The 27521-nt window shown below is 41.4% G+C and overlaps 1 long non-coding RNA gene across 3 annotated transcripts; it reads left to right on the top strand.

Moving 5' to 3' along the window:
• The first annotated feature begins 161 nt into the window (after positions 1 to 161).
• On the top strand, positions 162 to 20309 carry LOC128111216 (uncharacterized). Of its 3 annotated transcripts, none has more exons than XR_008218533.1 (6): positions 162 to 848; positions 2300 to 2526; positions 5801 to 5908; positions 12897 to 13031; positions 18123 to 18232; positions 19076 to 20309. It is a non-coding gene; the product is annotated as an uncharacterized LOC128111216 (long non-coding RNA). The 3 variants fall into 3 exon arrangements; XR_008218532.1 differs by adding an exon at positions 5054 to 5197 and having other exon boundaries at positions 162 to 2526; XR_008218531.1 differs by having other exon boundaries at positions 162 to 2526.
• The last annotated feature ends 7212 nt before the right edge of the window (positions 20310 to 27521 follow it).

The raw sequence follows: 27521 nt of genomic DNA, 5'->3' as shown, positions 1-27521 counted from the left end.
CAGCCACCTGACGCTGCTACCGCCCCCCTCCGGACTCTGGCGCCTGAAGCCTCAACACGGGAGCTTTCGACACCCTGAGAAACCCCACTATCTGGAGCAGGAGCCAGATGGAGTATGAGCGCAGAGCTGGCATCCCGAATGGCCCTGAGCCCCAGGCTGAATTTGGCGCGCGGGGGCGCCTACACGCGGAGTCTGGGGAGCTTCCCCAGGGTTGCTGAATGCAGGAGGAGAACAGGGAGCTGGATCCCCCTACCCAAACTTTCAGAAAAGAGTTCGCTTGATGTTAGGAGTCCTAGGAAAGAGTGAATAATTCAGACAAGAGCGGTAGCAATCGGCAGCGTTTGCGTGGAAAAGTGGTACAAGCCCTGAGAAGAAAGCTGCTGCGCAAGGCTGGGGAGAGGCCGCCCTCTGTACGTTCAGGACCCGGACTGGAGTGGGACCATTAGAAGCAGTCCAAAAGCAAGGGACAGCCACACAGAAGGGAAAACTGCTCAAGTAAGAATGGGGCGGGAAGACATGGAAAGAGAGGGGAGCCCAAGCTGCAGCAGGACATTCTTTTATCTAAGGCATTGATTGTTTTGGCCTCCAGACTGCAGCACCAACGTGCACTAAGAACTTCTTGACATGCAAATTTGGGAGCCTTATCCCTAAATGAGTATGCAAAGAACGCTGAGGATGGAGTTTTACCGTCTTTTGCTAACAAGCCCCCTGGGCTAAATATGATACACAAGCCACAAACTAAGAAGGGCAAAGCCAAAACTTCCTTTCAGGAGGCTCCACCTGGGCCTGTGGAGACAAGAACCCACCAGGGAGAGAAAGGGCTCCCTGGCAGGGCGCAAAGGGTAAAGGTTAGTTGAATGAGTGTATGTTGTTTTCCTGGGTCAGGCTGTGCCAGGGGCAAGGTAATTTTTGTAGAAATAATCACCCGCCAAGATTCCTAAAACAGAGGACAGGCTGTGACTGAGAATGGGGTAGCCTCTACTAACTCCCTGACTGAAAACGGGAACTCTCTCTCCTTCTCTCCCTCTCTTCCTTCTCCCCCTACTTTATGTGTCCATCTATAGCAGAGAGTTAAATGTAAACTAGGATCCAGATTTAACCCTACGGTAATTTTCTCTCCTCTGAAATTTCCACTGTCCACCCAGACCTTGGTCAGCTGAGCAAACCTAAAAGGTGGACAGGAAGCAAAAACGTTAGTTCTGCAGAGATTCCTTCTGGGGGGTAAAAAATCAAGTCGAGACATTGTGGAATAACACTTGTCTATTCTAGCTTTCTATCTGAAGCAGTGCCGTGCTGAGGAGGCAAGTTTTTCCCCCCATAGACAAATTGTTCCTTCAATACATTGGGGTGTCCTTAGTTAAATAACAAGGGACTCCAGCACAGATTGAATCTAAGCGCTTAGCTTGCCACAGGCTGGAGGCTGTAATGTATCCTAGAAGTACAGCTCCCTCACTGCAGCTGCCAGGGTATACATGGGATTGGGATACAGAAATAAGAAGGAGGACTTGACACCCAGACCCATCACTGCCACCCCAATCTTAAACACACACTTCACTGCCCCCCGCCCAGACCCATGCTCAAAAGATTCCAGATTACTCAGCCATTCCTGGGATGGTGAATATACAGGTCTAATGTTTGAAAATATGTACACATCTTTTGCCTAGGTTTCTGTCCTTGACTCCTATCATGATATGGTAATTCTATCATCAACATTGACAGGGAATATTTCCAGCCTATATGTTCTCTTGCACATCTTCAGCTGCCCACATCTTGCCTCTGGGTATTGATTTAAAGTCTTAGCTTCCCAGCATTTCCCATCTAATATAAATATCTGTTCCTAATCATTTCTCTGTAGGTGTATTAGCTCACACTTCCCAAAGAGGAAACTCTTTTGGACTCCATTAAGATGCAGTCACACAATCACTGTAGAATGTCCCCATTTATTTCCATCCACGGATTTAATTAAAATGGCATGCTTCTTTTCTTCTTTATCCTTAATTGGGTTATCTTACTGTATGGAGCAAAAACAGCTGGGCATTACACAATGCCAAAACATTCGGTTACACACTTTTCTTAATCTTCCGGTTTAAATTTTCATTCAGGCAAAAAAAAACCTGATACCTAGACAGATGAAGTGCCTCACTCAAGAGGACACAGTACTTTCGAGCACTTGGCAGAGAAACTATAATAGGGACTCCTGACCCATAGCCAGGGCTCCTTGTCAGTAATAACCTGATCTTGGATGCCTGTGGCAACGGTCAACAGCATCCAGCCACCTTTATGGCCATCATTCTCACAGTGAGGGGAAAGAGGAACGCCTAGCAACAACTTCCAACAGCTCCCAATCAAATCACAGTGGAAGGAAGCAGAGCAGCAGCAACAGCAGCAGCAGCAGCAGCAGCAGCATATGGACTGCCTGGCCCTAAGGAGTGCGCTGGCAGATTGCAGCAAGGTGCCAAGACAGCGTTTTCAAAGGGTTTTACAGACAGAGTCCATATGTTGTGACCAAAGCACAGGACTGAACAGGTGAGAGAGCCAGGATTTAAAAGCTTTAATGTCATGGGCTTTTTATTATTATTATTTGTTTATTTTATGACCAAAATTCTATTTCAGAACAGAACCACTTGTGATTTTTCCTCTGTGTCTTGAGGTATGGTAAATAGAAAGGTGTTGTCTGTGAGGACCAAGAGTTCCAATCTCTAGCAGGGTCTGCTGCCTCCAGTATCAGCAGAATGACCTGGGTAAACTGCAGATGTGCTCCCATTTAATAGGAAACCATGTAAAAGGAAAGCCTTAGAAATTAATTTATTGAGTAGTGATGATTTGTAATCACTCCTGGTCCCCTAAAGAATTCTTTCATAAAGAATTCCCCCTTTGAAGCTTTTTTTTAAAATGTGGCACATGTAACAATGTCTGTAATTATGTTTCAATTTTCTAGAAATGGCAAGGTGCGAACCCCTGTGTACAAATGGCCCAAATACCATTCCCTACAGAAATGATTCTTCGTTCCACTTTGGCTGTCTTCTGAGCTATGCCGACATAAATCCACTGTGCAATCTGCAGGTGCTGAGTGAGAGAGAGGCTTGGGTGGGAGGCTAGGAAAGAAAAGAGGAAGGGATCCTAAGGACCTCTCCATGCCATCCTCTAGGCTTGGCCTCCTTAAGCAGCGGCATCCATCTTTTCAATTCTCTCCCACCCCAAGTCTCACGCCATGCTCTTTCTAGACCACGAACAAGGAACGATACAAACATTGCTCTATTCTCTTGCATGCACCATGACCCACACTTACATTTAGACCTCAGACCTCTCCCTCCGCACCAACCCAACTACACAAGCACAGAATCTATTTGTGAAGTGCAAAGTAGACAAGTGATATAGTACAAAGGCTCATTGCTTAGACCCCACACCCAGACTGCTCAGAAATCAGACTTCCTTTTGCTGCTTACATGCCCTAGAATGATTTCCTCTTCTAAAAAAAAAATGAGCATAAAAAGACCTATTTAGTAGGATTTTGTGAAGATAAATTGTGTTCTTATTTGATAGCCGTTCAAACACATGGCAGGGGTATAACTGATTTTCCTCACTGTTGTGATAGAATACCCTGACAAAGACAGCTGAAGGGAGGAGCTTGTTTTGGCTCACAGTCTGAGGATGCAGTCCATCATGAAGGAAAGCCAGGGCATCAGGAGCTGGAGGGAGCTGGTCGCATTGCATTCACACCACAGTCGAGAGGCAGAGAGTTTGTATTCAACTTGCTGTCTCCTTTTTACACTGTCTTGGACCGCAGCCCATGAAATGGTGCTCCCCATATCTTGGAGGGTCTCCCCACCTCAACTAACCTAGTGTAGATGAACAGGTAAGAAACACTGTGTATGAGAATAAATGCATAAGCCTCCCGTCCTCATTGGCATTAGGCGCTCTAGGTGGTGGTCATCTCTGGGGTTCGTAGACAATGGCTTGCCTTCTCTTCCTCCTTGACATGGGTGTGTTCCTGCAAATAGAGCTGATCACTGAAATATAATGGAGGTGGTGATGACTATTACTTCCAGGTAAGAGCAAATAAGAGCCAGGAACCCATTTCCCATGATCCTCTTCTAGTGCCTCCATGACTGAAGATTCCAATAAATACAACATCTGCCCAGGAGCAGCGCCTATACCCAGGAGCATTATATAAGCATGAAATAAATAAGTCGCTAGGATCCTACAGTTTGTGGCTGTCTCCTGCTGGCATACATTCTGAATTTGCTTTAGGAATAAAAAAAAAAAAACAGGGGAACAACCATTTTCAACCTTGTCTACATTTAATGATCACCTGAGGGGCTCATAAAAATATCCCAAAGTTGAGGCCATGGCACAGACCAGGTAAGTCATAATTCCTGATGATGAGACCCAGACATAAATTCCTTGGTAACATTACCTAGGTGAGTGCAATGTCCATCAGGTTTGAGAACCCAGGTCGACAGCAATGTTTCAATCTACGAAGACCCCTGGGATTCAAACAATGTGTCAAGATCTTCTTCAGCTCCTAAGGGTTTGGTCTTTGTCTTCACCTGCTGAACAAAGACTTGAAGATGAGTCTTCCTATCCTCATAGCTGCTGAGCACCTCAAGAGAGAACATGTGTCCGCCCGGACTCTTGCACTGCAAGCGCAAGGCTTCCAAAGTCAACCCTTTCAGTTGAGCCCCATCCACCTGCTTCTCCTTAGGTCGCACCCTCTTCCGCGCTCTGCAGGGGCTTTCTCAAGCCTTCTCCTCGATCTTCACACCAAAGTTCTCCCAGCCCTTCACGCTGATGTTGCCACTCTCCCACCTCCCTGTCGCAGAATGTGACTCACTGAGAAGGTGTCACACTGTCAGTTCTTAGACGCTTGCCTTTGTTCTCTCCTCCCTTCCCTTCTCCTGTGTGGCTGGGAAACAGCTTCGGTCCCCAGCCCTCGAACACACTTCTGGATGGTGTTCTCTCATCCTCTGGAAAAATACCACTTTACTGACTATCCCTCAGCCCTCTCCAACACTGACTGTGGTTTTGTTTTCTTGGCTCACTGTGTCCCTAGCTTTCTCTTTCTCCTATACCTTGTTGGTCAACCTCAGAGGAGCAGGCAGCGAAAGGCACTCCATTTTCTGCCTCCTGGTCATTCCTTAACCCACCCATACACTAGCCTCTACTGCTGCAATCCCTGAAATATCACCACTCCAAGGTTAGTGGTGTTTTGTTTCACTTTTTTCATTTGTCAAACCCTGTGAGGAGATTTCCATTCTTATTTTACTTTACTTGCCTGTGGTATGTGACTCTGTTACCCCTCCTTCCCTCTGGAAGTATTCTCCTAAATTAATCAGACCAGCCATACAATTGAATGTTGTATGGCTCTAGCATTTTATTGAACCTTCCTGTATCAGAATCTTCTTACCCGTAAACTGGGAATAGCAATAATGTCTACCTCATTTGGTTAACATAATATTTACATAAGATAATTGTTTGCCTGGAGAATGATATTAAATAAATAACGAGTATCAGATGGATAACATCACCAAAGTGGGTACCTGCAATATCTAGCAGAAATTACTAGCGTAGCGTGATTGACAGAGCAAATAAAAGTAAATTAATGAGTAGCAAGGTTTGGGGGCAAAGGGTCTTCTCCGTGGATGAACTTGCACCTTCTCATTCCCACGACAGGCATTTTTATACCATAGGATAAGCAACTGTAGCCTGTATTGGAAATATTTAACTTCTAGCTGTTCTCAAGGGCACAATGTTTTTAATATTCTTAGCTGTTTGTTTTTTTTCCTCCTGCCCGTTACAGGGTCAAGGGGCCAACCAGCCCAAGACAAAGAGTCTAGGAAGACACTTCAGATAAACATGCTTGAGTCTAAGACAAGGAGGCTCAACAGGGTCCCAGAGTCCTCTTTCGGTGAGTATAAAAGCACATGAAAACTAACCAATATCGTTCATATTAGAATAGTACAAGAGGACAATCTTACACCCAGGCTTCCAAAATAGAGAAATCTGTTTGCTACCCCTCAGTGTTTCTCACAAATTTTCCATAAATTTATTGGCCAGAACAAACAGATCTGACCTGTCAGTTGGAGTTCTGTGCTCCCTCTTCACCTGCTTGCTGTGACTATTGGCAAGGTTTGCTGGATACATGTCAGTATGCTACCTAACAGCGATTGCTCTTCCTTACCCTGAAATGAGAGACTCCCACATTCAGAAATTTACAAGTTTCTAAATCCTCAAGCACTGATCCCTTGCCTACAGTGCAGCGCTCCCATCACCTCTATGCACTAGCTGGCTTTCTCCATACAGCAATTCCACGGAGATCCCCAACTCAACGTACCCCAAAAATGCATCATCCCACAGCCCATCTAAATGCTCTTGCTAGTAGTGCCATCCCAGGAATGGGGGATGACACCTCCACCCACCCTGTAATCCAACTCAGTGACTGCAGTGCCTCCCCACAGTCCTAAAGCTCTCTGGACCATACCCACTCCTCACCTGCTCTGTTGGCACTGCTCGAACCGGACCCATCATCTTTCATTTGGACTCTTGCAGCAGCCTTCTTCATGGTCTTCCTGCTTCACACCATCCTCCACTACAGATCCAAGATCCTGTTCTACTTATTCTTCATCCTGCACATGTCTCCTTCATGCATTCATGGAGCACAGATCTGCATATGTCACCCCACTGCTTAGACACACCTAAGATTCTCTTGGATGTCCGGTGACAATCTAAAACCCTTTACAAGTCATTTCTCATCCTGACTCCTGATTATTTATCTGTCAATTCTCAGCTCTTAAGCATCCATTCGAAATCCATGTTCTGTTCTTCCTTCTACCCTCCATTTTCTTTCTTATGCTTAGCATATGCTTTTTACCCCACCACTTTCCTATATTACCTGCCATTGTCCTTCAGCTCACAGGCTAGATGTCTCCCAAGAGGTCTCTTTGTACTATCCAAGACTTGGCAAAAAGCCCTTTCTCTGTCTTCTCTTGCAGCTACCCTGTATTTTTTCTATTGCCACAGTTCCTTCCCTGTTGATGAGGAGAGACGTTTGAAACCTTGCAATCCTCCCCAGAAATGCCACTGCCTCCATGGAAAAGAGGTTTCTGTAGGCAAGAGCGACCAAGTCAGGATGCACCAGAGAACAAGAAAGTGTGGGCTGGATTTCAGCCTCCATTCATACCTTCATGGGTGTTCACCAGGAAGAAGACAGGAGATTTACAAGCTGAAAGAACTAGGGAAAAGGGCAAGCCATAATGACCGGAAAGTTTGTGGTGGGTGACAATTAGAACTTAACAAAATAAAATGAGAAAGAGAAAGACAGGGACCTCATCAGGCTCACTTCCGAGGTCTAGGCTCTATTCTGCAGGCAATGAAAGACATGCTTTGGGTAAAGAAGTGGCATGGCATTCTAAAAGAAATCAGTGCATAAGCGAGATACAAGATGCCCTGGGGAGAGAAAAGTCCATGGTTGGAACAACTCAATAACATACCCTTGCAGGTGAAGAATTGATGTTTTTGAAACATCAGCTGTACTCCTTCCTTATTTACTGTTCCCTGTGAGCATCATTTTCTGCATACCACTCCTCACCACAGCTCATCTCTTCCCAGCTTTGGAGTTTGAAACCTGGAATTGAGGGAACAGAAACACAATAAGAAAGTGTTCATCAGGGCTAGAGAGATGGTTTAGCCATTAAAGGCTAGACTCACAATCAAAAAATGCAGTAAGGAAAGTAGTAATTAAAAGGCTATGCACTGGGGCTGGAGAGATGGCTCAGCAGTTAAGAGCACTGGCTGTTCTTCCAGATGACCCAGGTTCAATTCCCAGCACCCACATGGCAGCTCACCACTGTCTGTAACTCCAGTTCCAGAGGATCTGACACCCTCACACAGACAAATGTGCACATAAAATTAAAAGAAAGAAAGAAAAAAGAAAAACTCCCCCCCCAAAAAAATTTTAAGGGTAGGTATATTCTTATCATGCATTAGAGATTATTCTGAGTATTTTTCATGCATTTTCTCATTTTATCACAATAAAGTGAAATTAAATTTAATTCAACAAATGTTGATTATTCATTGGACACCACAGTATGCATTTAAATTATCTCCATTGAACAAAAAAGGAAACTGAGGCACAGACTAATTAAGTAATTGACAGAAGGTCACAATGCTGGCATGTGACATAGCCTGGATTATATGCCTACATATTTTGTTTTCAGAGCCCAAATTCCTAGGCGTTTTACTTAATTACTGCCCTACATTGTCAATGAAAAGAATTGGGGAAATAACGTAGTGAAAACTGGCTATCTCACATATCTGTTCCATGTAGGAAAAATGAATCCTCTTGCTAAGGGAAAGAAGACGAATTGGAGCAGAGGGAAAGGTAAAGAGAATGGATGGTGGTGGGGCACGCCTGTACTTCCAGTGCCCAGGAGGTCGGGCAGGAAGATGATGAGTTTGAGGCCAGCCTGGGCTACATGTAAAACAAACAAAAAGAAAAATTCCTAGGCTCCAGGTGACTCTGTAAGACCTGGGCCTCCAAGAAAAATAGGAAAAGCCCAAAAACAACTTTTTGGTGAGCAAAACTTTCAAGTCATGCAACATTCTAAGTAAATTTTTTAAACAAAATGTTCTGGTATTCAAAACCTTTCTCCAGCAAGCTGCCCCTGCCAGTGCTAATTTCTAGCATACCTCACTATTGCCTTATTGTTAAAATTGAGCTAAATGAAAATGTCAACCAGAATTTATGTTGGAATTGCTGTCATCTGTAATTGGTTGTTTTATTCTTTACTCTTTGGGGAGCCTGCCACCCAGCTCCCAAATAAATACATAGAGACTTATTCTTATTTATGAATGCCTGGCCTCAACTTGGCTTGTTTCTAGCCAGCTTTTCTTAAATCATCCTGTCTACCTTTTGCCTCTGGGCTTTTATCATTCTCTATTCTATATTCCTTTCTTTACTTCTTACTCAAATGCTGGCTGTGTAGCTGAGTAGCAGGCCCCTGATGTCCTCCTCTCCTTCTCCTTTTTCTTGGCCCCCGATCTTTTCTTCCCAGATTTTTCTCCTATTTATTCTCTCTGTGTGCCCACCCAGCCTATCCTTTCTCCTGCCTACCTATTGAATGTTTAGCTCTTTATTAGACCAATCAGGTGTTTTAGACAGGCAAAGTAACACAACTTCACAGAGTTAAACAAATGCAACATATCTTTGCAACATTAAACAAATATTCCACAGCATAAATGAATGTTACACATCTTCAATTAATATTCTACAACAATCACCAGCTATTTCCAGTGATTGACTACAGACTTTAAAGTTCAAAAATGTCAATAAAATACCCTATGAGAATCACAGGGATAGATAAAATGTGAAGAAGTATTGAATATTTTATATATTACTTGAAAGTTATGTGCTAGGAGTATTTTAATCAGAATTTACTTTTATATTTTATAATTAATTTAATTTTACATATCAGCCACAGATTCCCCTGTCCTCCCTCCTCCCACCCCCCAGCCTTCCCCCCAAATCCACCCCCCATTCCCACCTCCTCCAAGGCAAGGTCTCCCCTGGGGATTCAGCTCAGCCTGGTAGATTCAATTGAGACAGGTCCAGTCCCCTCCTCCCTACACCCAGGCTGAGCAAAATGTCTCATCATAGGCCCTAGGTTCCAAAAAGCCAGCTCATGCACTAAGGACAGGTCCCAGTCCCACTGCCTGGGGACCTCCTAAATAATTCAAGCTAATCAACTGTCTCACTTATCCAGAGGGCCTAATCCAGTTCCATGGGGGCTCCTTAGCTATTGGTTCATAGTTCATGTGTTTCCACTAGTTTGGCTATTTGTCCCTGTGCTTTATCCAATCATGGTCTCAATATCTCTTGCTCATATAATCCCTCATCTCTCTCTCGACGATTAGACTCCTGGAGCTCCACCTGAGGCTTGGCCGTGGATCTCTGCATCTGCTTCCATCAGTCACTGGGTGAGAGTTCTATCATGACAGCCAGGGTGTTTGGTCATCTGACCACCAGAGTAGGTCAGCTCGGGTTTTCTCTCGACCATTGTCAGTAGCCTATTGTGGAGGTATCTTTATGGATTCCTGGGAACCTCTCTAGCATTCTGCTTCTTCCTATTCCCATGGGATCTTCATTTATCATGGTGTCTCTTTCCTTGTTCTCCCTCTCTGTTCCTGATCCAGCTGGACCTCCTGCTCCCCTAAGCTCTCTTTCCCCCCGACCCTTGCCCTCCATTACCCCCCTCACATCCAGTTTGCTCATGTAGATCTCATCCATTTCTCTGTCATTGGGCGATCCCTGTGTCTTTCTCAGGGTCCTTTTTACTAGGTAGCCTCCCTGGAGTTGTGAGTTGCAGTCTGGTTATCCTTTGCTTTACATCTAGTATCCACTTATGAGTGAGTACATACCATGTTTGTCTTTCTGAGTCTGGGTTACCTCACTCAGGATGATTTTTTTCTAATTCCATCCATTTGCCTGCAAACCTCATGATGTCATTGTTTTTCTCTGCTGAGTAGTACTCCATTGTGTATATGTACCACATTTTATTTATCCATTCTTCAGTTGAGGGGCATCTAAGTTGTTTCCAGATTCTGGCTATTACAAATAATGCTGCTATGAACATAGTTGAGCATGTGTCCTTGTGGTATGATTGAGCATTCCTTGGGTATATGCCCAAGAGTGGTATAGCTGGGTCTTGAGGGAGACTGATTCCCAATTTTCTAAGAAAGCACCATATTGATTTCCAAAGTGGTTGTACAAGTTTGCAGAATTTACAATAAATTTAAAAATATACGGCCAGGTGGTGGTGGCACACGCCTTTAATCCCAGCACTCGGGAGGCAGAGCTAGGCAGATCTTTGTGAGTTCGAGGCCAGCCTGGTCTACAGAGCGAGATCCAGGAAAGGCTCAAAGCTACACAGAAAAACCCTGTCTCGAAAAACCAAAAAAAAAAAAAAAAATGGGTGAATATAGATATATGCATTCTCTTGAAAAGCAACCATCAGATATCTCCACACCACTGTCCAGATTCATCACTTCTGAATTTAGCTATCCCAATGAAAAAGAAACTTCTCTAGTATTGTGTTAGCTGTCTTAACTGTAAAAAGTACCAGAGATAGTTTATTTTTTTTAGAAGAAAAGAAAGAAAGAAAAAAGGGGTTCTTTTGGCTCACGGTTGTGGATGTTTGAATCCAGAATGAATTAGCCCCATTGGCTTTGGACCTGTGGCTGAGCACTAGTGATGGAGCAAGCATGTTCAAAATCCAGACTCTAAGAAAAATCCGAAAACATACGGTACTGTCCAGGAGGTCTGAGAAAACACAGACTTGGTAGTCATGCTTCATGGTTTGCACACAGGTGTCCAGGGGACTGAGGAGCTGAGCTCCAGACAGCAGCCCTCGACTCCCAGAGACGCTCCATAGCTGTGTGATCCTAGTCGTAACCTTGAGGCAAAGTAAATTGTACATTAAAAAAGTCATTCCAAGGAAGATATTTTTATCACAAAAGACCATTATGTTGCATTCCATTTGCAGTAAAAAGCCCTGTTATAGCTTTAAAATTGGTCCAAAATGTCTCCTAGTGCAAGAACATCCTTTGCATGTGAATGTAATGAAGACTGTCCATACTACACACCATATTTGAGAGAAATAAGGGCAAGCATCTTCTGTGACTATAGGGTTCTTCAAAGCGAAAAAAAAAATCTCACTTCCAAAAGTAAAGACACAAGAAAGAGGTAGTTCAGGGCTGGCAGATGACTTAGAGGCTAAAAAGCAGCTGCCTTGCAGGTCTGACAACTTGAGTTTGATCCCCAGATTCCATGCTGGGAGGAGAGAACAAACTCCCAAATGTTGTTGTCTGACCTCCACATACATATCATATCATGTGTACACACACACACACACACACAATTTTTTTTTTACGAAAAAGAAGTAGATCAAGGAGTCTTTTATGTACAAACAAGAATCAGAAAAAATAAAGATTTTGTTTAAAGTGTGTGTATGAACCTAAAAGAAAATAGACACTCAGAAAGTTAAAGAAGTCAATGATGTCACATCAGAAGAGAAATAACAGTTTGAAATAGTCTACAAGACTTCTTGACTTACACCAGAATCTGCTTGTTGGGTGGGAGAAAGTTTGGCATGATTTAGGAGCTGTAAAGCAGTGAGGCTAGATCAGAGGAGGAGGAGGAGAGAGGGATGAGACTTGGTGCTGAGATTTAAGTACCATAGAGTTCTGGACTTGTTGAACAAGCCGGGAGTCAGAGCTTCTCTTCAAAATCGAAGTATAAAGGAAAGACACTGATTTTTTTTAGTTTTAAGATCTATTCTATTTTTATTTATATCTGTGTGTGTGCATACACTCTAGCATTTATGTGACCATGTGTGCGATTGCTCACAAAGGCATTGGATCCACTGGAGGCAGTTGTGAGCTGTCCAATGTGAGTGATAGGAACTGAACTCTGGTCTGAAAGAACAAAAGCACTCTTAACCCCTGAGTTGTTGCTCCAGCCCCTCGTTAAGGCTTTTTAAAGTAGGATGTGACATAGTCCTTTAATTAGGGGAGTCGTTACTTGTATTATTAATAGGCAATTGATAAAAACATAACTTTGTGAAAGATCTAGATTGTTGTTCAGAAGTAGTAAAAAAAAATTTAAGATGTGTTCAGTTTTCACTTTTTATAGCTGCAAGAGCCAAGAAACCTGTTGTTCTGATAAAAGCAACTTAAGAAAGAAGGGTTTATTTTAGTTCACATTTCCAAGTTACAGTCCATCATAGCAGGAAGCTACAGCAAAAGATCTTGAGGGAGTTGGTCACATGACATCCATGATTAGGAAGAGCAATAGATGAATGCCAGTGATCAGCTCACTCCCTTCTCTTCATTCAATCCAGGGCCAAGACCAATAAATTGTACTGCCCACAAACAGGCTGGGTCTTCCCACCTCATTGAATCCAAGAAAATTCGTCATGGAGATGCACAGTGGTCAACCCAATCCAGACAATTCCTCGTGGAGACTCTCTTCCCAGGTAACTTTAGCTTGCATCAAGTTGATAATTAAAACCAACCATCGTGGGGCTGGAGATATGGCTCAGAAGTTAGAGCACAAGATAGTCTTCTGGCCTCAGGGAACACCAGACATTCAACTGGTGCACATACGTGTATGCAGGCAAAACAAGCTTACACCTAATATAAATTTTAAAAAAAATCCCTAACTATCACAGCTATCACATATATAGCTAGGTAGCAACCATAGAAACTTGTAATCACAATGTTAGCCCATTTTTTATAGCATGAACACCTTGCTAATGTGTGAAATAAGGACAGAGGGAGGGGTGAGATGATTGTAAAAGGCTGAAACCATTATCTGGGCAGAGTTCAAAAGGGACAGAGGATGTAGGAAGAAAGGACAGGCTGGAGAGGCATCTTAGAAGTGAAATCAGCAGACTCTGATGGAATCAAAGTCAGTGTAGAAAGCGTGGAAATGAAGGAGAAAGTGGGGACCACTCCCCACTCCTGACTTCAGAAACTGGATGACCTACTGGCTGAGATGAGGAAGACCAATTAGTGAAAGTCATGTTCCAGTGGAGACATCAAGAGCTGTGCTTTAGGTACTTTGAATTTGACACAGCCAAGGCAGTTTGGTGGTTGAGTCTAGAGCTCAAAAGAAAGGCAGATAGATGTGTCCCAAAGGAGAAAATTCTTCATTACCCTTATCTATAGTCTCAGTTCCACAGCTACCTACATGCATGACAGAGTGTGTGGCTCCATATGTGTCCCATCTTTAGCAAATGAAAAGTACTAGAAAAAAATAAGAAAAAGGAGACAACCACAACAAAGAGATCAAGTCTTCACAGAATGATTTATGTTATGAAGACAAAAGCAACAATCAAGCTATTCATTAGTAGAGGCTGAGCTAAGAAAATGAAACTTAATTTAACTACTTGAGATCATTATTACAAATCTACATTTATTTTAATTTCCAATATGAAAATATAGCTACAATAATTCAAATTGGGGAAGCATATTGCCATTTTGTATGGTTCACAGAATGATCTGTGATAGCTGTATTTTTGGATTTAGATGAGTAAAGTTATTAAGCATAGAGCAAGCCAATGTAAAGGATAAACAGCAAGAGATAGATGGTAGACAGACAGACAGGTGGGATGATAGAGATAGATAGATAGATAGATAGATAGATAGATAGATAGATAGATAGATAGATATAGAGAGATAGAGAGACAGATAGATAGATAGATAGATAGATAGATAGATAGATAGATAGATGGGTAGGTAGATAGGTAAATAGGTAGGTAGATAGGTAAACAGGTAGGTAGGGAGGTAGAGATAGATAGATAGATAGATAGATAGATAGATAGATAGATAGATAGACAGACAAATAGCAAAACATCATCATAGCAGGTACTCAAATCATCCAGCAGAAATTCACCGGGGAAGCCCCTTTAAAGCTGCCAACTGGAGTTCCAGATAGAGAAAGTCTCAGGCAGAATAGGACCCCCTTAAGGTGAGACTTCCACATAAAAAACAGATAGAGGTAACATGATCAAAATCAGGCATTCCCAGTATCCAGCAGAAACTGACTAGGGAAGTTGAGGCAGTCTGCTGGAGTTCCTAGTTGAGCTTTCTCTCCATGCCTCAGCTTCCCATGGCTGAGTTTCCTGCCTTGCTTTCCCACTGCAGACACATTTATATTGTAGGCTAGACAATAGGACCATCTGGTCGACTTCCTTTGCCTTCTAGCTGTTCCTGGAAGGCATGATGGTTTTACTCTTGAGCTGTTTAATATTCTCCTCCCTGTCACCGAGTTTGGGAGAAGGGAGTGGCCCATCCTCAGGCAAGTGGCCTTGGAGGACACCTTGAAATAAACACACTTAGGTCTGCAATAAGGCAGGCAAAACCCCAATTCCAGAGCTAGCTTCTAGAGCAAACATTCAAACAGTGCATGAAAATTCACCAATATAATGTACATCACAGTTATAGATGTGACATAATACATGACAGTTTTGATTAGGAAGAAAGAAACTGATAACAGTATTGTTAAAATATAAAAATCTGAACATCCTTGGGGAGAACATTCTAGGTGGGTGTTGTTCTCTGTTTCTCACTTTAATGCATTAGCAGATTGTTTTTACAATGAGCATGCATTTTTATATGTACATGTTTTTACGTCTGCTTTTATGCTGTAAAAGAACAAAAAGACCTATTTTCATAAGCAGAACCAAACAAACAGCAGACTGGAAACTTCAGGTGGTAACCAAAGTCAGGCTGGCAGCAACTGCTCTACTACTGTGCTGAGCAAAACATGGTTTGTGTTTATTCTTCAACAAACGTCACCCACGCACCCACTCTGGGCCAGGTTCTTCTTAGGTGATGGGAAAATATAGATGAATCCATTTTAGTCCCCAACTTGTAGAAGTATTTAAGGAAGTGTGTAAACGGATTTTTTTTCTTTGGGCCACCAGCTCACAAAAAAATTGACATGGAGACTTATTATTATTTATGAAAGCTCAACCTATAGCCTAGGCTTATCTCACTAGCTCTTTTAACTTAACCCATTTCTATTCATCTATTCAAGTTACCATGTAAATATGGATTTTACCTCTCCTGCATGTCTTTTCCCTCTGCATTTGGCTAGCAACTCCTCCTTTCTTCTTCCCAGAGCGCTCTGTCCCCAGAAGTTCCACCTACACCTCCTGCCTAGCTATTGGTGGTTCAGCTCTTTATTAAACCAATCACAGTGACACATCTTCACACAGTGTAAAGAAATATTCCACAATTTTCCCCCTTTTGTCTAAATAAAAAAGAAAAATTTTAACTCTAATGCAGTAAAACTATATGCAATAAGAACAATTATCAGGTAAGAATTATATTCAAAATGTCTAGTCCATGTGTATTTGGCATATTCAGAGAAAATATTCTATTATCTATCTTATCTTGATGAATTTAAAGTTTTATACCTAAACCATTTTTACTATAACTTGTATTACCAACTTAAAACTATCTTTTTTAGACCTCAAAACATTTTTTAGATAAACAATTTAGCTTTTATGTCTCTCAATCTTATACATTTTACACCTCTTTTATGTGTTTCTTTTCTGAATTTGGTAACAAGAAAAACTGTAAATCTATAACAATCTAGTCTTCAATCTCCATCAGAGACCAAGAAGGATCAAATAGTACTTGAATAAACGGGAAGTGCAGAGAAAGTAACTTACAAAACCACAGAAATGGCAGAGACATCTGGCTGCCTGGACAGTCACCTAAGGTTCCTCTGTAGAGTTGAGGCATCCATCTTCAGCCTACAGGCCTAGACTCTCTGACAGACTTCTCTTTATTTTTTATTAAGAAATTTTTTATTCATTTTATATACCAATCACAGAGCCTCCCTCCTCCCACCCCTCCAGGCTTCCCCCACCCACCAAACCCCCATTCCCTCCTACAAGAAGGTAAAGTCTCCCATGGGGAGTCAGCAGAACCTGATCCATTCAGTAGAGGCAGGTCAAAACCCCTCCCCCCTGCCTCAAGCCTGTGTGAGGTGTCCCATCATAGGTAGTAGGCTATAAAAAGCCAGCTCATGCATGGATCCTCATCTTACTGCCAGGGGATCCCTTGAGCAGATCAAACTACACAACTATCTGACAGACTTTTCTGTGAGGCAGGAATTTTGAAAAATTGTGCTACCTTTTTTTTGGCAAAGTTCAGCAATTGCTTTCTTTTGTGTCCTGCTTGTCCAATTTGGACAACATACTGTCAGCAGGTGAGGCAAGGGCAGTTTCTTGCCCAGTGGCTAACTTTTTCCACAAAGAAAGCAAACTCTATATGAGGGTTCTTCGCTTCCCATCATCCTGTTTTTGAAGGAAATTGGTGCTGCCAGGAGCAGACATGTCTCACTGTCATGAAAAGCCTTATGTTATTAAAACATTTTTTTTTTTTTTTTTTTTTTTGGTTTTTCGAGACAGGGTTTCTCTGTGTAGCTTTGCGCCTTTCCTGGTACTCGCTTTGGAGACCAGGTTGGCCTCGAACTCACATAGATCCGCCTGCCTCTGCCTCCCGAGTGCTGGGATTAAAGGCGTGCGCCACCACCGCCCGGCCTATTAAAACATTTTAAATGCCATGTTCTGTAGGTCTTTGAAGTATTTGAAAATCACCTAAAATATATCTCTGTATGACCTTGAGAACATACCTAACATGACTATAAGTTTGTTTGTCATAGATGACTATTAACCTGAATTTTTTATTATCCTAAATAGCATTCAAGGACTAAAACTTTACATTACATTTTTAAATGAACTACATAGGTACAATACCTTAAACAAGAGTAGAAACATATACACAGTACAAATGTAACCTTGAATTTGTAAATATACAAAAATCTGTATCAATGTAAAATATTTGAGACTAGTGGTTGTTCAAAAGTAGACTGGTCAATCTACCCTTTTATCCCATTATTTCTACAATATATCTTCCTTTTTTCCCCTTCCAAAAGAAATCCCTGAATCTAATCTCCTTTGTTCAGCTTTTTTCCTGACCATGACCAATAACAACTTGCACCCAATCTCCATAAATGATGACAAATATCCATAACCCACGGGATGACCAAAAGCCACCCGCCCTACCTCTTCGGAATGTGGATGTTGTGATCTCTAGACTGCTCCCTGTTGTCTGCGAGTGATGACATCTTTTTTTGGGGACCCTTAGAAAATTAGGATAATGGTCAAGACCTGGGAGAGCTAGCTGAACCATTAGCTGTCCAGTTTCTGTGCAATGGGCTTATCTGCAGTCTTGGCTAGAATATTCTGTGAGGCTGGACCATATCGGCCAACAGCCTTGAAGCTGTTCTGGATGCAAAACTGTGAGGAAACTGCAATAGAGGAACACTAAGAGACTGGATCTCCTGGGCCAGACTTTTTTATTGGTGTCAGGTCCCCTTGCTCTGAGAACACACAAACTTTCAAAGGTAACATGCATATCTGCATTAACACAAGCATGAACTATGCATTGCACACAACCCAGCCAAAGATAATTTTTTATGTTTGAGCAAGTAAAATATACATAAACTGTCTTGTAGTTTTTCAAGGTTTATTTCTTTTTGTCTGTAGCCAGGATTTTCAGGGGGGTCTCTCCCAATCAAATCTGATCTCTATCAACCTTAAACGAATCCACAGCCTTTCATTTCCTGTGGAAACAAAAGTGTAACATCTTCCCCAAGGTAAGACTTTTTTTGACTTCCATTTTAAAGTTAAAGCATTCCTAAAGTATATAGTTTGGTTTAATTTTGCAGTCCCTTTCATAATCCAATGTGTCTCAGCAGCTGTTGTCTGTTCATTAGCATTCAAAAAATTCAAAATTAATAAAGCACTATAAAAGATCCCAAATCCCTGAGTTGTAATAGTTCCCTTCCTTACATGGCTTATTCTTTATTTTTTAATTACTTTACTTCTCTTTAAAGACTCTATTATTTTTTAAACTATTTGTTATGACTGTCTATATCCTTTTTCTTTTTTTTCTTAAGCCTACATACATTGTTAAACACACTGTAACTTATTTAGAGGGTTTTTCCATTTGAACTTGCTTTACTGCATATCTGTAACCTTTTCTGTCTGCATGAGCAAAACTTTAGATCACTATGCAGCTTAGCTCATTGCACTGGCAGCTCAATCCCACAGGCGATGCCCAGGAGAAACATCTCTGTACTGTGGCCCTCATGAGAGACTGCGGGACTAGGAATCCACATTTGGCTCCATTTTTGTGTGTTTGGAACCTTTTTTAAAGCATTTTTGGGTATTATGTGAAAATATTTACCCCACATTTGGTGTCATTTGTAGTCAAACTTTTTTGTTGGTACAGTTGACTCCCCTGTATAATGACACAGAGACTTATTCATAATGAAAGCTCAGCAAATAGCTTAGGCTTGTTTCTAACTAGTTCTTATAACTTATTAAACCATTTTATTAATTTACTTTCTGCCTTGTGGCTTTATTACTTCATCTCCATATTGCCCATCCTGCTTGCTTTGTGTCTCTTAGTGACTTCTCCTTTCTTCTTCCCACAGCTCTCTGTTCCCAGAATTCCTGCCTGTACCTCCTGCCTAGCTATTGACCACTCAGCTCTTTATTAAACCAATCACAGTGACACATCTTCACACAATGTAAAGGCATATTCCACAACAGAAATGTCCTGGCTTTAAAAAGACATTTGTGGAAGACTGTATCCATTTGCTAGACCTTCCATTACATAATTCCACAAACCAGGAGGCTTGGACAACAAAAAATGTATTTTCTCATCATCCTGAAAGCTGAAAGTCTAAGATCAAGGTGTCTGGGGGTTGAATTTGTTCTGATACCTCTCTCTGTGGATTGCAGATGGCCTTGCTGCCTCTGCAAGGTCTTTATCTTCTCTTTTCAAGGGAATATTGATTAGATAGGTTAGGGCTCAACCTTAGGACTCTATCTTCAGTCAGAAAGCAGGAAAAGATGGGTGCTATTCTTAGTGCTTTTACATTTCTGTGTAGCCTGTGCCCTCAGCCCACATCTAGCATGGCTCTTTCTTTCTCAGTTAATCTTCTCAGGGAACACCCTCAGAGACATACCCAGAGTTGTGTCTCCTAGGTAACTCTAAAATCCAAACTAGCATGCCTGGCAGAGTGGCCCACACCTTTAGTCCCAACACTCGGGAGGCAGAAAGAGGCAGATCTCTGTGAATTCAAGGCCAGCCTGATCTACATAGTGAGTTCCAGGACAGCCAGGGCTACATAGTCAGACCGTGAGACCCTGTCCCAAAAATTAAAAAAAAAAGAAAGAAAAGAAAAAACACCAATACTTTGTTTTATGTGTAATGAAGTAAATCAAGTATGTTGGTTAATTTTATGTGAACTTGACACAAGCTAGAGTCAGTTGGAAAGAGAGAAACTCTCAGTTGGGATAATACTTTCATAAGATTGGCCTATGGGACATTTTCTTGATAAGTGATTGCTAGGGGGCAGCTCACTGTGAGCAGTGTCTCCCCTGGGCAAATGGGCCTGGGTGGTACAAAAAAGCAGGCTGAGAAAGCCATGAAGAACAAACCAGGAAGCAGCATTCCTCCAAGACCTCTGCATCAGTTCCTGCCTCCAGGCTCCTGCCTTGAGTTCCTTCCCTGACTTCCCTCTGTGATAGAATGTGACCTAAGAGTTATAAGATGAAATAAGCCCTTTCTCCTCTAAGTTGCTTTTGGTCATGGAGTTTCATCACAGCAATAGAAACCCAAACTTCGATATTAGGCTTAAATAAAATCAAGGGTTAAAGTGATGAGACTATTCACAAGATTTTTTAAAATCTTTTACACATATATAATGTGCATAAAACTTACTCACTTTATTCAGGAGTGCTCAAAATACACTTGCATTTCATATGGAAGGAAATAGAAAATAAAATTTAAGGAGAGAAAGCAACGATTGAGTCCAGGAAAGGAACAGGTCCCCACCTTAGAAGTCTCACTAGGAACTGTATGGGGAACTGTTTCTTCCTCAGGAATGGGTCTCTTGGGAGCATCCATGTGGGCCTCGTGAACCAGTGACCAAGTGCAGACCTCTACATCATGAGTATATCAGGTGGTTAAAATGATGCATCCATCCTAACAAGTTAGTCAAAGGACAGGGTAAGGGTCCTCTCTTGTCCTTCTCCCACTGCATCATCCCTTTCCCAACCAGTCCTTCTACTCTCACGGTGTGCATGAGTGTAAGAATGTGTGTGTGTGTGTGTGTGTGTGTGTGTGTGTGTGTGTGTGTGTGTGTGTGTTTCATTAGGGCTGTTTACAGGAGCATGGGTAATTTACCAGCAGTTAATTCCTCAGGAAGGGAGGGGGGTCCCATGAAGCTTTCCCTGTTCCATGACAGGGTGTTGACAGGCTCGATCTTGAGAAGATCTTGAACAGTCAATCACAACCACCATGAGTCAATCACAACAGCCATCTCATGTTCAGAAATCAGCATCCAATGCCACAACCCCAATTCTCTCATCTCTTCCTTTCTTTCCTTTTCTTCCATGGTGTTCCCCGAGCCTTGGACAGGATGATGCAGATGTCCTATTTATGGCTGGACATTCACCAGACATTTATCCCCTGTGCTTTGATCAGTTATGAGTCTGCAATCACCACTGACCAATAAACAAGAAGGTTCTCTGACCAAAGCTGACAGTATCACTAACCTACGGGCATAAACAGAGTTATTTAGAAGACAATTTGATAGGCACATTATGTTCATTTAAAAAAAAAACATAATAACAGCAGCAGCAGCTGCTGCTAGGATCTATAACCTCCCTAAACATGATCTTTTGACCAGCTTTACAGTACCAGATGTGGATTCTCTCTTGTAAAGCAGGCATCAAATCCAATGAGAAATCATTTGGTTACTCCACAACAGACTTGCCACTGTGGTACCAGTGGGATCATCTTGCATGGCTGGTCAATACTGCACCAAATATTGCACCAAATGTCCATAGTTGAGTAAGACTGTTGATAATGATTCTCCCCCAGCAACATATATATATGATGCACCTGCTAGCCATATAGTAGCCAGCCAACAGGAAAGCATCTTCCTGCCAAGTTTCAGCTTGAGTTCTCTATTTCCTGTGACCAAAGTATGTGGCAACTTCAGGAATAGGGTCTTACTCTTTAGCTTGGTAAATAACCAATAGCAGTGGCATAGTCTGCCTTGTGTGGGGGACCCTTAGGAATCTCCCTGACAGACAACCCATAGGAAAGTGGTCCACCTCTAGTATTGGGGTTTTAAATAACCCATGGCTTCTAAAAGCATTTTTATCCAACCACACAGGCACTACCATATTTTTCAATTGGCATTGCTCTGTGCTAAGCAATGAGATTGCAAAGAGAATCATTCATTGCAAGGCTCTCTGTCCAAGGAATTTACAGTCTTGGAGAGAAAGAGAGAGAGAGAGAGAGAGAGAGAGAGAGAGAGAGAGAGAGACAGACAGACAGACAGACAGACAGACAGACAGACAGACAGACACAGACAGAGAGACAGAGAAAGAGAAACAAAGAGAGGGAGTGAAATATTGAATGATCACAAGACACAAAGATTGTTTTTACAGAGCAATGAACAAAGTTGGATGGGAATATAGAAGACAGAGCTAGGGAGCAAGAGGAAGGCTTTCATATGATAGGGTGACACTGAGAGCCAAAGAATGAGTGAGCCAGGATGAAAGAAATATCAGAGCAGAAAACAATGGAGGAAGAGGGCACTGAGAGTCTGGTTGTCAAGTGTTGGCTGTGTCAAGGGCAGGATGTGGGCAGAATGGAGAAGAACAGGAGTGAAATAGGAGAAGTTCACTACACGTTAGAGAGGAGTAGGGAAACATTGACACTGGTAGGTTTTCCCCCCATTTCAAGTAAGCTTGGGACCTGGGGTGAATCTAACCTGGTGGAATTTTAGGCTATATTGTTATTATTACTGTTCATATTATTTCTATTTTGGAGCCATCAAGGTGGCGGTGAGGCAGAGCCAGGTAACAACACATTCTGAGCATAAAGCATGGAGCCATGGGAGCCAGCAGTGCTCTGCTCTGTGCTTTAAGCTAGACTGCCTGCAACCAACAAGAGAGTGTGCTTCCCTTTGCAAAAGAGGAGAGCAAATGGTCATACCATGTACCTTTTCTGCTTTGGGACTTGGAAAGCCAACTGTAAGGTTTTGAAAAACATTGTGGAAGATGGAAGTTGTCAGGAATATTCAGTAATTACTGGAAGTTTTCAAATGCAAAGGTTTCTGCCAACCATGAAAGTGTCTACCTCTGACATATTAGGTGACAAAATAATGATTCTTTTAATTTAATTGCAGCATGAATAGGCCAGTGTTAATCAGCCCATGTAGGGGAAGTTTTAGGACCAATATTGTGGAGTAGAGCTAGCATACTGTTTCCTGTGTTCAGTCTCATATGTATCAGACCCTCTTCTTTACTATACTCCAACCCACCTCTGTGGGTTCCTCGTGTAAATGACAAGATAACAATGGTAGATTTACAGAAACCAAAATTATTCTGCTCTGCTTGCTGCCTCCCCTGCTGAAAAATATCATGGTAATTTCAGCTACCAGCATTTAACAAAATTTTCCATAGTGGGACTACAAATTCCCAGAAATACTGAAAGCAAGTTACACAGCTAGTACATGCCATTGATGCATGTTTTAAAACTACTAAGATAAATAAATAAATAATAAGATGAATAAATAAGATAAATAATAAAACCAATAAGATAATGCAGTCCCAGAAGGTAGTCGGTTGAAAAAACATATAGCTTAAGAGATAAGTGAAAAGTAGCATTCAATATTTTTACAATGTGAAGTGGCTTTTTAAGATCCCCAGCAGTAGCTCAGGGTTATGTTTACAGTGAGAAGACAGACAGCAGAGAAGAGGGTCAGTCAAGGAGCTGGATCACGTGCCTCAATCCCACTTCTATCACTTGCTGGCTAGTAGCCACATAGTCCTCATCTGTAAAATTAAAATAATAACATTGGAGACTGAGGAAGTAGCTCATTCAGAAAAGCTTCAAGACATGAGTCCCAGTCCCTAGTGCCCACATAAAGATCCAGTCTAGCCAGCTACTCTAGGTGATTTGGTGAACTCCAAGTCCAACGAGAGCCCCTGCCTGAAAAAAATTAAGGCAGAGATCAAATGAAGAGGACATCTGTTGGTAGCCTCTGGCCTCCATACTCATGCATAGCTGCACACATACAAAATATTATACAAAATGTGTATTTATATATATATATATATATATATATATATATATATGCATATACACACACATGCACACATACACACATACACACACACACACACACACGCACACACACACACACACACAAGCGCTCACTGCTGCCAGTGGCTCTTGGAATCTGGGGGATACTTCACCAATGATCTTGGAAGGGAGCACTGAAACTAATGTTGATTTCTCCTTATGAACCAGAAAGTTCTAGAAATTCTAACTCAGTCACCTGGCAGTGGGGGTGCCTGTGACACCATGTAGTTTCATTCCTTGGTATTATGTTTCGACTACTGTATTTCAAAACTAAAGTCGATTATAGTTATTACGTCTACATAACAAATTACTTCTGACTTAATGGCTTAAGACTTCTGACTTAAAGGCATGTAGGTCTACAATCTGAACAGGGTTTGGCAAAACTTGCACCCCTCTCTTTGATTGGACCTCTGTAACTGGAGTTTTCTCCAGTCCCACTCGGGCTCACAGCCACTCAGACCTAAACACACAGAGACTTATATTACTTATAAACTATATGGCCGTGACAGGCTTCTTGCTATCTAGTTCTTATATCTTAAATTAACCAATTTCTATTAATCTATAAACTGCCACGTGGCTTGTGGCTTACCGGTACTTTACATCTTGCTTCTCATGGCGGCAGTGGCTGGCAGCATCTCCTCACTTAGCCTTCCACTTCCCAGAATTCTCCTCTCTGCTTATCTTGCCTATACTACACTTCTTGCCTGGCTACTGGCCAATCAGCATTTTTATTTATCAATCAATCAGAGCAACACATTCACAGCAAACAGAAAGACATCCCCATCACTTCCCCCCTTTTTTTTAAAAAAGGAAGTTTTAACTTTAACATAGTAAAATTACATATAACAAAACAATTATCAAGCAAGAATTATAGTTACAATATCTAGTCTATTTATAATATCTAGTTTATTTGTATTGGGCAAAATTAAAGAAGATATCCTATCTATCTTATATTTGTGAGTCTAAGGTTTTATATCTAAATTATCTTTTATCATAACTAAGGAAAGTGTAACTATCTAGTCTTCAACTACATCAAAGACCTCAGAAGGATATAATTTTACTGGCCCATGTTGGGCGCCAGATATTGGTGGAAGTATTAAGGCAACTCAATGTAGTTAAAAGGGAGGTTTATTTTGTGGGGTAACTTACAAGTAAAGGGATAGGTTACAGGGTCGGGGAAAGGTGAAGTACAGTCCAGTAGTGTTCTCTGGAGAACTCTGCTCAGTCTGCTTCCAGCTTCCAGGATCTAGGAACCCACAGAGCCAGCACATCTGGATCTCAGATCTTAGGTGCTCCTGTCTCAGCCCTGCCTCATAGGTATGACAGTTACTGGAAGCCTCAATGGGGGTAGTACTTTCGGGACAAAGCTGGAACAGCTACCCACTACAGACCTCAGTCAAGACAACCCCAAAGATGGGCTTGGAATCTTTTCCAAAGTGTGCTCACTGACTTTGGTGACCTAAGGTGGCTGTGGGAACTGGGAAAGGCAAGAACACTTTGTATGTGGCCTTGCATCATCAAAACACAATGGGAGAGGGAATCTGCTACACTCTTTCACTTGGTTTCTTTGGCTTTTCCTTCCAGGTTTTAATCTTAAACCAGAAACCTTGAGATGAATGTGAAGTGGTGACCTCCATGGCATGGTGGCCACAGTTAGCACTAATGTATGCATTTCAAAAATCACCAAAAGGAAAATTTTAAATATTCTCACCTCCAAAAATGAAAATAATTTAAGTGTTAAATGTTAACTAGTCCAGTTTGATCATTCTATAACATATAAGTATATCAAGTCATCATATCATGTCCCACATATACAATTATTATTTATCAAATAAATACATAGGCCTGCATGTCCCCAAAAAGAAAGTCCTGTGGATAGGACTCAAAGTGCTGCTTAATTTATTTTAGTGTTTTACAATATCAGAATAAAGGAAAACAGAATCCTCTGTTGAGCTATAAGACATAATCAATTTTATAAAGATTTAGCTATCAATGATGTTAGAGAAAGAGCATATTACAGAAAATGGGAAGACTGTTAAATTTCTAGGCCTTTACAATCTTCTGAAAACTGTATTATAATTAGATTTGATTGACAAGAATATTTAAACCTAGAAACAAAACCTGTTTGAAGACACTCTGTCAGCATTTGCATAGGTACATAGTTAGTTTTAATTTATAAGATATTCAACCATTGAAAATATTCATATTAACATTTTATTTGTACATAAATACACCAGGGAGGCTGAAATTTTCTTTTGATTTATTACTTTCATGTACTGTTCCTTTATCTTAAGTATGGAAAACAGAAGCAGCCTCACAGCTGCTCTGAATTAATTGAAATTTCAAGAATGTCAAGCAATAATATTTATTCTTGTATCCTTTCTTTCATAAGAGTAAAGAGTGGATATCCTGTTGGCTATTCCAAGAAACACAAAGATATTTTGGGCACAAGGGTCACCTCAATAATTTTATTATTATAAATCTGAGGCCTGATTTAGAACAGGCAGAATCAAGAAGACTCCATAGATGAGGCAAGGACACAGTAACGAAAAACAAGAAATTGTGACATGCAATATGTTTAAATAAACAACCTTCTTAGCTTTTGAGAATACTTCTTTTAAAAAAGACAATTTCAATATTCAAAAAGCAAGATTAGCAGGGCAGTTTATTAATAAAAAGAAATATGTTATTATGACATAAAGCGATGTGCTACATAAAAGAGTACCAAAACCATCCATCAAATGCTAGTCTCAGCCCCGTGAATGCAGCCTACATGACGATGTACAGCCTACATGATGATGTGCAGTCTACATGATGATGTGTAGCCTACATGACTATGTGCAGTCTACATGACTATGTGCAGCCTACATGATGATGTGTAGCCTAAATACATGGCATGTGCTGAAGATGATTTGTGAACTGTTCCTCATTTACACAGAAGTCAATACAAGTTTGTCAGAACTTTTAACACATTACCTCACTTTTCAGTTCATTAGTTGTAAACATTAAAAATCCATATGATGGAGGGCCTCAAATTTCCCTTTTAAAAAGCTATCAGAACACTCATCTCTCAGGAATGCATTTCCAAGATTCCTCAAGGAAATGCTAACAAGTAGCATCTAGTGGGACATAAAAACACTGTGTAGTCGGACAGAGTTAATGCCAGAAATTTAAGTTTCATTTGATATGCAACAATCACCTGGTGGAATTCATCATAAAGAATAAAGAAGGAAAAGCATATAACCATTGAAGTCAACACAGAAAAAGCATGTAACAAAATTCAACAGCCACAAAAAAAAAGTTTGTGAATTAGAAAGAAGAGGGAAATTTTTAACATATGGAATGCCTAAGAAAGACTTGGGTATATGATCGTGCATAACTACAATATTGAATACTTTCTTCCTAAGATGAAGAACAAGATGCACATATCCTCTCTCACCACTTCTCCACATCACTGAATGAAGGTGTTAACTAGTGAGAAAAGGTGTGAATGGCAAATAAAAGACTAGAAAGGAAGAAGTCATCACATTGCTTTTGCACTGCTGTGACTAAGTAGCTGACAGAAACAGCATGAGGAAAGGGGTCATTTGGCTCATGATTTCAAGAGCATCAGCCCATCACAGCAAGGAAAGCATGTCAGAACTCGTGGCAGTGGAAGCGTGTGGCAGAGCAGTTCACAGCAAGGCAGATAGGAAACTAAGAACACTGGA

This window comes from Peromyscus californicus, unplaced genomic scaffold (genome assembly GCF_007827085.1).
Source record: "Peromyscus californicus insignis strain IS unplaced genomic scaffold, ASM782708v3 Scaffold_15__1_contigs__length_86483966, whole genome shotgun sequence".
In the NCBI taxonomy this organism is placed as follows: domain Eukaryota; kingdom Metazoa; phylum Chordata; class Mammalia; order Rodentia; family Cricetidae; genus Peromyscus; species Peromyscus californicus.
This window is presented reverse-complemented; position numbering and strand designations above follow the sequence as displayed.